The following is an 8,117-nucleotide window of genomic DNA, read 5'->3' as shown; positions in this document are numbered from 1 at the left end:
TTTGGGAAAGAGCATCAATAAAAGGCACATTTATATATAGCTTCTTCAAAACCTCTAAGAACTTCCCAAATTGCTTATCAAGCTTGGCCTTTTGAAATCTCTGTGGAAAGGGAAGCTGTGGCTTGTAAGGCTCTGGAGGTATGTATTTCTCTTCATTCTCTTTTCTTGCACTCTCTTTCTTTTCACTTTCTTGTTTTTCATTTTCATCAACATCTTCCTCATTTTCTTTCTTCTCACTTTTTTCACTCTTCTCATTATGTACTATTTTACCACTTCTCAGTGTAATGGCATGACATTGCTCTCTTGGGTTTTCTGGTTGGCTTGGAAGTTTTCCAAAAGACTTGGTACCTGAGGAAGATGCTTGTTGTGCAATCTGATTTTCCAACATTCTGTTATGTGTTTGCATCTGTTCAAGCCTTGCTTTCATCTCTCTCATCTCCTCATCATGCTTAGTTTGGTTAGCAAGAATCTGTTGTAATAAAGCTTCTGTGGTGGAACTTTGTTCTTGCTGTTTTGGTGGAGGATTCATATTTTTCTGCTGAAAATTAGGCAATGGTTGCCTATTTTGCTGATATGGAATTCCTTGTTGCTGTTGTGGTTGAAAATTTTGATTTGGAACTTGACTTTGCTGATTTCCCCATGAAAAGTTGGGATGATTCCTCCAAGTTGGATTATAAGTTTGAGAGTAAGGATTCCCCATTTGTTTGTTTCCATAATTACCAACATATGCTGCTTGCTCTCCATAGTCTACTCCACAGCTAGTAGTTCCCTCTGCATAAGCAACTTATTGTGAACTTCCAGATGATGATGATGAACTAACCAACATACTCAAATCTTCCATCTTCTTAGCCAAAACATTTGTAAGTGCATCAAACTTTGCATTAATCATGTTGAACGGATCAAGATCATACATTCCAGCAGCTTGCCTTTTTTGAGATGGAGCTAGTCCTCTTGGACTACTCCAAAGATGAGTATTCTTTGTAATTTTCTCCAATAGCTCATAAGCTTCATCTTCATGCTTCATAATAAATTCTCCTCCTGTTTTAGCATCAATAATCCCTCTAATTGCAGGAGTGACATTTGTGTAAAAATTCTGGTTTATCATCCATTTTGGAATGGCATGATGTGGGCATTGTCTCTCTAATTCCTTCCATCTCATCCATGATTCATAAAGAGTTTCATCTTCTCTTGGTTTGAAAGCTGTCATTTGATTCCTCAATTCTTGAGTTTTTCTAGGTGGAAAATATTGTGCAAGAAATGCATTAGTGAGTTGCTCCCAATTTGTAATGGAGTTGTGAGGTAAAGAATCAAGCCAATCCAATGCTCTATCTTTCAAAGAGAATGGGAATAGCTTCAATCTTGCTGCATCATTAGACACTCTAGGTTGTTTTTGCATATCACAAATCATAGCAAATTTCTTTAGATGTGTGTGTGGATTTTCAGAAGGATGTCCCCCGAATTGGAAATTTTGAATCATTTGAAGAACTCCAAAATCCATCTTGTAACTATTTGCATCAATTCTTGGTCTTGCTATGCTCTCTCTTAAGTCATCAAAACGAGGAAAAGCATGATCCATCATACTTCCCCTAGGCACATTAGCATTTATAATCTCTTCACCTTGGGCGACATTTTCATTGTTTCGATCATTTCCAGCATTACTGCCACCGATTCTGATTCTTTCATCAGCCATGTTTGCTTCTAATTCAGTTTCTCTCAAAGCTTCTTTTCTTCTTCTGGTTTCTTTCTTGTTGGCTTTACAAAATTTCTCAATTTCAGGATTGAACAATAAGGATGTGTCACTTGTGCTTTTAGCTCTTCTCATAAAAGATTAAAAGTACCTGAAAAAGAACAAACAAACACAAAATGAAAAGATAACAAAGATAAAACTATAAACAACTAAAATAATCAAGAATTCAATCTTAAACAAATAACTCCCCGGCAACGGTGCCAAAAACTTGATGTGGCCCAACCGCAAGTGCACGGGTCGTACAAGTAGTATAGAAAAAGATATCGTTCCCACGAGGAGTTGTGTTAATGATTGAATTTTTGATATAAAAAGTTGACTAAATTGAACTATCTTTGAAATTAAAGTAACAAATTGATGGGTATTTGAGTATGAAATCTATATGTGCAAAATTAATAATCTATCCAAAAATGTATTAATTAAACTAAAATTGCATCAAATTGAAATAAGCAAGTTCAAATATGGCAATATTTAAAATGGCAAGTAATAAAATTCAATTAGAAATTGACAATGATGAAAAGGCGATTCCGGAGTTCGGGATTTCATATTCGAGCTATTTTGGGATTTTTTAAATTGGTTATCCAATCTTGAGGAACTTACGGGTTTTAAGGAGATTAATTTTTAAATCTTTTGAATACCCTTTCGAGTGAGACAAAGAGTGCCTTAATCAATCTAATCCTACTTTCGTGGAGTTAGAGTTAATTAAGACCCATTAGGTTCTTTAATTAATCTGTGAATCCTCTTAATCCTTAGTCTATTTCTAGATCTAAGTTAATTAAGTCCAATTTCTTGATTATCTATCACAAGAACTTCTCCTTTCGGTGCCTCAACCATGGATTAAGAACATTACTTAATGGGATCCTACACTAAGCATGTCATTAAGCACACAAGAAATGAATAAAACTCATTAAGACCACAAAATATGGATTACCCAATCAAAATCCACAAAATATCTCAAATATTACAACCCTTACTCCAGAATCAAATTAAACTACTCACTACCCATAATGTTTACAAGATATCCTTAGTTTGTATGGAAATAAAGCTTTAATCTAAGCTAGGAAATAAGAAACTAAACACTAGAAATGTAGAAAAAATGTAAGAAAGGAAAGAAATCTCCAAATCTGGTTGAAAATGATGTGGGAGAGATTTGTGGCTCTTCAGCTGCCCTTTTTGCTCCTCTTCCTTTTTTTTTTTTCTGCTCCCCCCTTTCTAAAATGGGAAATGAGGCTATTTATAGCATTTTCTGACATAGAACCTTAAAATGGTGTGTTTTAGGAGAGATTTTCTGAGGGAATCTTCTGCAGCTCATTAATGAAATCTTTGTGGGACTGCATAAGTGGACTGCATAAGTCATGCAGTCCCTTATGCAGTTTTCGGCTGTTTCTGGTTCACTTATGCGAAACTGCATGACTTGGTACATAGGTTATGCACAATTCCGTGAGATTGCATAAGGGAGGCGTGAATCTGCATAAGCTATGCACTCTCCTTATGCACAATTCGGCAGGTGTTGGAACAATGTTTCTTCTCCTTATACAGATCTGCATAGCTTATGCGGCAAGTTATGCGCAATTTGGTCAATGCATATTTCAACTTGAAAACTTGTTTTTGACATCTTTGGCTGTAGAGATCACTCTTCAATGGCAAAATTTCTTTTTAGTCCATCAAAAACACCATTTTTCCTACAAAACAAAGTAAAAATTACAAATTAATCTATAATTGACAATTATGAAAAACTAACTAATTAACTAATGAAATTAGCTAAAAATGACTAATAATCAAATAAAATGACTATGAAATTAAACCTAAATGATTATGCAAAATGTATGCATCAGAAATCTAAAGAACCGAGGAAGAAACAAAGTACACGGGCTGTGTAACTTGACCCGTGTAAATCTTGGAGACCCGTGTAACCTTCTGTGCCAATGCAAGACATACCCATTCAGCTCCAATAAGTTACACGGCCTGGGCCGTGTAGTGATACACAGGCCGTGTATCCGTCAATAATTAGTTTTCTGATTTTGCTCCAGTTGCAATTTTTGACAGAGAGAAATATTCTTAACACCTCAGGGACTCTAAAAACCTAACTCTAAGCCATTTATTATAAATAGAAGAGGCAGCAGCCGACATAGAAGGCCTCAAAGACCTTCGTTCTCCATTCACATTCTAGATTTCTTCAATTTTCTATTTTATTTTTCTATAAGCCATAAACATTAGTGGCTAAGTTCTTAATTCAGTTCAAGGGATTCAAGTTCTTTTGCTTGATTTGTGAGACCAGGTTCTTAATTTAATTTATGTCTTTTAAATATCTATTGTTTTCTGATTTCATTGTCTTTGATCTATTGAATGATTTGCTAAAAAGGCCTATTAGTTAATTGTTTGATGTGATCAATTGCTAGTTCATATTCATAATCCGTAATTGTTATGTAAGATTGAACATGAGTAGCAATTAGGTTTTATTGATTATGATCCCAGTTTTTGATAATAACCTAAGGAAACAATAGGGTGAATTAAATGATTTATGCTTCATAAATTGTTGTTCAGCTTAACTACTTCCTATTCTTAAAGCAGTTATTAATTTGATGAGGATTGCTTAATATCAATTCAGTTAACAATTAGAGTCAACAAGAGTGCTGGGCTCGAATTGATGAGTATAGGGAAGTTAGGGATTGTACCTCGCTGTTTGGTAAATCTACATTAAGTATTCAATAAGAGATAATTGTATTTCTTTTGTCTATGATCGAATCAATGCATTGGAATGCGAATTACCTTGGACTGAAGTTTGTTTAATTTGAGAGTTTATTATTTAATTTTAGATCTTAATTTTTGATTTTTGATTTCTTCTTTAGATTGCGAATTACCCCCCCCCCTCCCCCAAACCTTTGTTTCTTTTTCCATTATACAAGTGCATAAAATTTAATAATTCGGTCTCTAGGGTTCGACCTGGATTTACCACTTACTATAGAAAATATTTCATAACTGGTAATTTCAGTTAATTTAATTTTTGGTGGATTCGACGGCCATCAAGAATTTTGGCGCCATTGTCGGGAACTGAAATTCATTAGATTTCATGTTTTTAGTGTTAGGATATTCTGTTATTAATTTTGTTTATGAAGTGTTGCTATTTTCAGGTTTTCGGAAAAAAAATTACGGTGTTACTATTCATCAACAGATTTTTTGTTGAATTAGGAGGCCGGCCCATACCTCTTTTGAAGGAAACTACATTCTAATCAAGACCAATTAATCCATGGGATTTTTTAACCCCACCCTCTTGAGGCCAAATTCCATCGTTTTCTAGGGTTTTGAGGCATTTTTCTATTTTTACTTTGATTTCTTTTTGTTTATGACAAGAACTTCTCAATATGGTGAGTTGATCTTTGATCTAAAAGTAGAAAAAAAACAGCTAAACAATTGAGAAAATTGGCTAAGCAGGCTAAGCAGATTCCGAGTACATCTAAAGGAGTCCAATCTTTAAGGGAGTTAAGTTCGGATTTGAATTTGGATTCAAATTTCGAAAACGAAACCATGGCTGCTAGAACCTTGAAAGAGTTGACTGCTCCTGATCTAAACCAACAGCCTTTGTGTATTCAATACCCTGCTTTAAATGTTGCTTTTGAGTTGAAATATGGACTAATCCATTTGTTGCCTAAGTTTCATGGTCTTGCAGGCGAGGATCCATATAAGCATTTAAAGGAATTTTATGTTGTGTGTTCCAGCATGAAACCTCAACGAGTTTCAGAGGATCAGATCAAGTTTCGAGCTTTCCCTTTCTCACTGGAAGGCGCAGCTATGGATTGGTTTTATTACCTTCCTTGTGGATCCGTTAACTCATGGAATGGGATGAAGCAGATATTTTTAGAGAAGTATTTTCCTGCTTCCTGTGCTAACAACATAAGAAAAGAAATTTGTGGCATCCGACAGTACAATGGAGAGAGCTTGTATAAGTATTGGGAGAGATTTAAGAAGCTATGTGCAAGTTGTCCCCATCATCAAATAAGTGAGCAGCTTTTGATTCAATATTTCTATGAGGGACTTCTACCAATGGACCGCAGTATGATAGATGCTGCTAGTGGAGGAGCTTTGGTTGACAAGACACTAGAAGAAGCAAGGAGACTGATTGCTAACATGGCAGCAAATTCTCAGCAGTTTGGAATGAGAATGGATCACACACCAATGAAGGTTAATGAGGTAAGTACATCTAACCTTGAGAAACAAATTTCTGATTTAACTTTTTTGGTGAGGTAGTTGGCTATAGGGAATATGCAAACTGTTAAGGTATGTGGAATTTGTTCGGGTTCAGGTCATGCTACTAACATGTATCTTGCATTACAAGAGGATGAATCAATGTAACATGCTAATGCAGTAGGAAATTATAGATAGCTACAATGCATGTATGATCTCTTTTCTAGTACTTATAATCCAGGATGGCGAGATCATCCCAATATGAGTTATGGGAATCAACCGGTGCAAAATCGATACCATCAGCAGAGACCACAAGTGAATCAACCACCTCCACCTCCACCTCCCTCAAATCAAGGTATGTTACTTGACGAAATTGTTAAGGCTTTGGCTAACAACACACAACAGTTTCAATAGGAGACCAGAAATAGCATTCAAAACATAGAGAGGCAGATTGGTCAGTTAGCCTCATCTGTGAGTAAGCATGAAGCTCAAGGTTCTGGAAAGCTTCCATCACAAACAGTCATAAATCCCAGAGAAAATGCAAGTGCTATACTATTGCGGAGTGGGAAAGAAGTTGATAGCCAGTCTCCACATGAGGCAATGAAAAGGAAGAAGCAAGGAGAACAAGAGTCTAAAGTTCCTGAAGTTGAGGTAAATACTGAACCTGAACTGAATAAGGTTAATAATTATGTTCTTCCTCCATTTTCCTGCAGGTTGGCCAAGATGAAGAAAAAAGAACAAGAGAAAGAAATTTTTGAGACTTTCAGGAAGATAGAGGTTAATATACCTTTACTTGATGCGATCAAACAAGTTCCCAGGTATGCTAAATTCCTTAAGGAATTATGCACTACAAAGCGCAAGCTGAGGAATAATGAGAATATCAGTGTGGGGGAAAATGTGTCAGCATTAATGCATCAAAAATTACCCCCTAAGTGTAAGGATCCAGGTTCATTTTCTATTCCCTGTAGAATAAATGATTCTAAATTTAAATGTGCAATGACAAATTTAGGAGCATCTATTAATGTTGTGTCAAATTCAGTTTTTCAAACTTTAAATGTGGGTCCTTTGAAAGAAACTAGTGTCATTATTCAGTTAGCTGATCGTTATAATGCTTACCCATTGTGAGTAGTTGAGGATGTGTTGGTGCAGGTTGGAGAATTAATTTTTCCTACAGATTTTTACATTATAGATATGGAGGATAGTGTTCCCACATCAAAGTCAGTTTTGATTTTGTTTGGAAGACCTTTCCTAAAAACTGCCAAGACAAAAATTGATGTGGATAATGGTACCTTAACTATGGAGTTTGATGGAGAGACTGTCAAATTTAATATTTTTAACACCATGAAGTATCTTGCTGATGACCATTCTGTTTTTTCTATTAATGTTGTTGGTACATTTATGCAGGATGTTTTTGGAGTTAAGCATGGAGGATGAGTTAGAAGTGGTGATTAGTCAAGGAATTCAAGAAATCAGTACCAATCAGCCATTAAGTGTAGAGGTTCAAGATGCAGTAATGGCAATGCAGTCATTACCTCCTGTTCCAAAAAGTTATAGAGTATCAAAGATCAACTTACCTGTATCTCACATAAAATTATTACCTTTTGTGGTGCAGGCACCAGTTCTTGAACTCAAGCCTTTACCTTAGCATTTGAAGTATGTTTACTTGGGAGACAATGAGACACTTCCAGTTATCATCTCAAGTAATTTAATAAAGATTCAAGAAGAAAGATTGATTAGAGTTCTGAGAATACATAAGGAAGCAATTGGATGGACAATAGCTGACATCAAATGTATAAGTCCATTAGTGTGCATGCACCTTATTTTATTGGAAGATGATGCTAAACCAAGTAGAGAAGCTCAAAGGAGGTTGAACCCACAGATGATGGAGGTTGTGAAGAAGGAGATTTTAAAGCTATTGGATGCAGGAGTTATTTACCCAATTTTAGATAGCAAATGGGTAAGTCCAGTCCAAATAGTGCCAAAAAAATTAGGAGACAATGTGGAAGCAAATCAAGATAATGAACTGGTTCCAACAAGGATTCAGAGTGGATGGCGAATGTGCATAGACTACCGCAAGCTGAATTCAATAATAAGGAAGGACCACTTCCCACTGCCATTCATTCAACAACAAGGAAGCTTTTCTGGATATAATCAAATTGTGATTGCACTAGAGGATCAAGAGAAGACTAAC

At 35.7% G+C, this 8,117-nt stretch overlaps 2 non-coding genes across 2 annotated transcripts; one reads left to right on the top strand and one right to left on the bottom strand.

Annotated features, from left to right (window-relative positions):
• Window positions 1-1,115: 1,115 nt before the first annotated feature.
• LOC131169560 (small nucleolar RNA R71) lies at window positions 1,116-1,222 on the top strand. Its single transcript, XR_009140490.1, has one exon. It is a non-coding gene; the product is annotated as a small nucleolar RNA R71 (small nucleolar RNA).
• Window positions 1,223-5,632: 4,410 nt separating this feature from the next.
• LOC131169672 (small nucleolar RNA R71) lies at window positions 5,633-5,739 on the bottom strand. Its single transcript, XR_009140568.1, has one exon. It is a non-coding gene; the product is annotated as a small nucleolar RNA R71 (small nucleolar RNA).
• Window positions 5,740-8,117: the final 2,378 nt, after the last annotated feature.

This window comes from Hevea brasiliensis, chromosome 1, assembly GCF_030052815.1.
Source record: "Hevea brasiliensis isolate MT/VB/25A 57/8 chromosome 1, ASM3005281v1, whole genome shotgun sequence".
NCBI classification, from domain to species: domain Eukaryota; kingdom Viridiplantae; phylum Streptophyta; class Magnoliopsida; order Malpighiales; family Euphorbiaceae; genus Hevea; species Hevea brasiliensis.
This window is presented reverse-complemented; position numbering and strand designations above follow the sequence as displayed.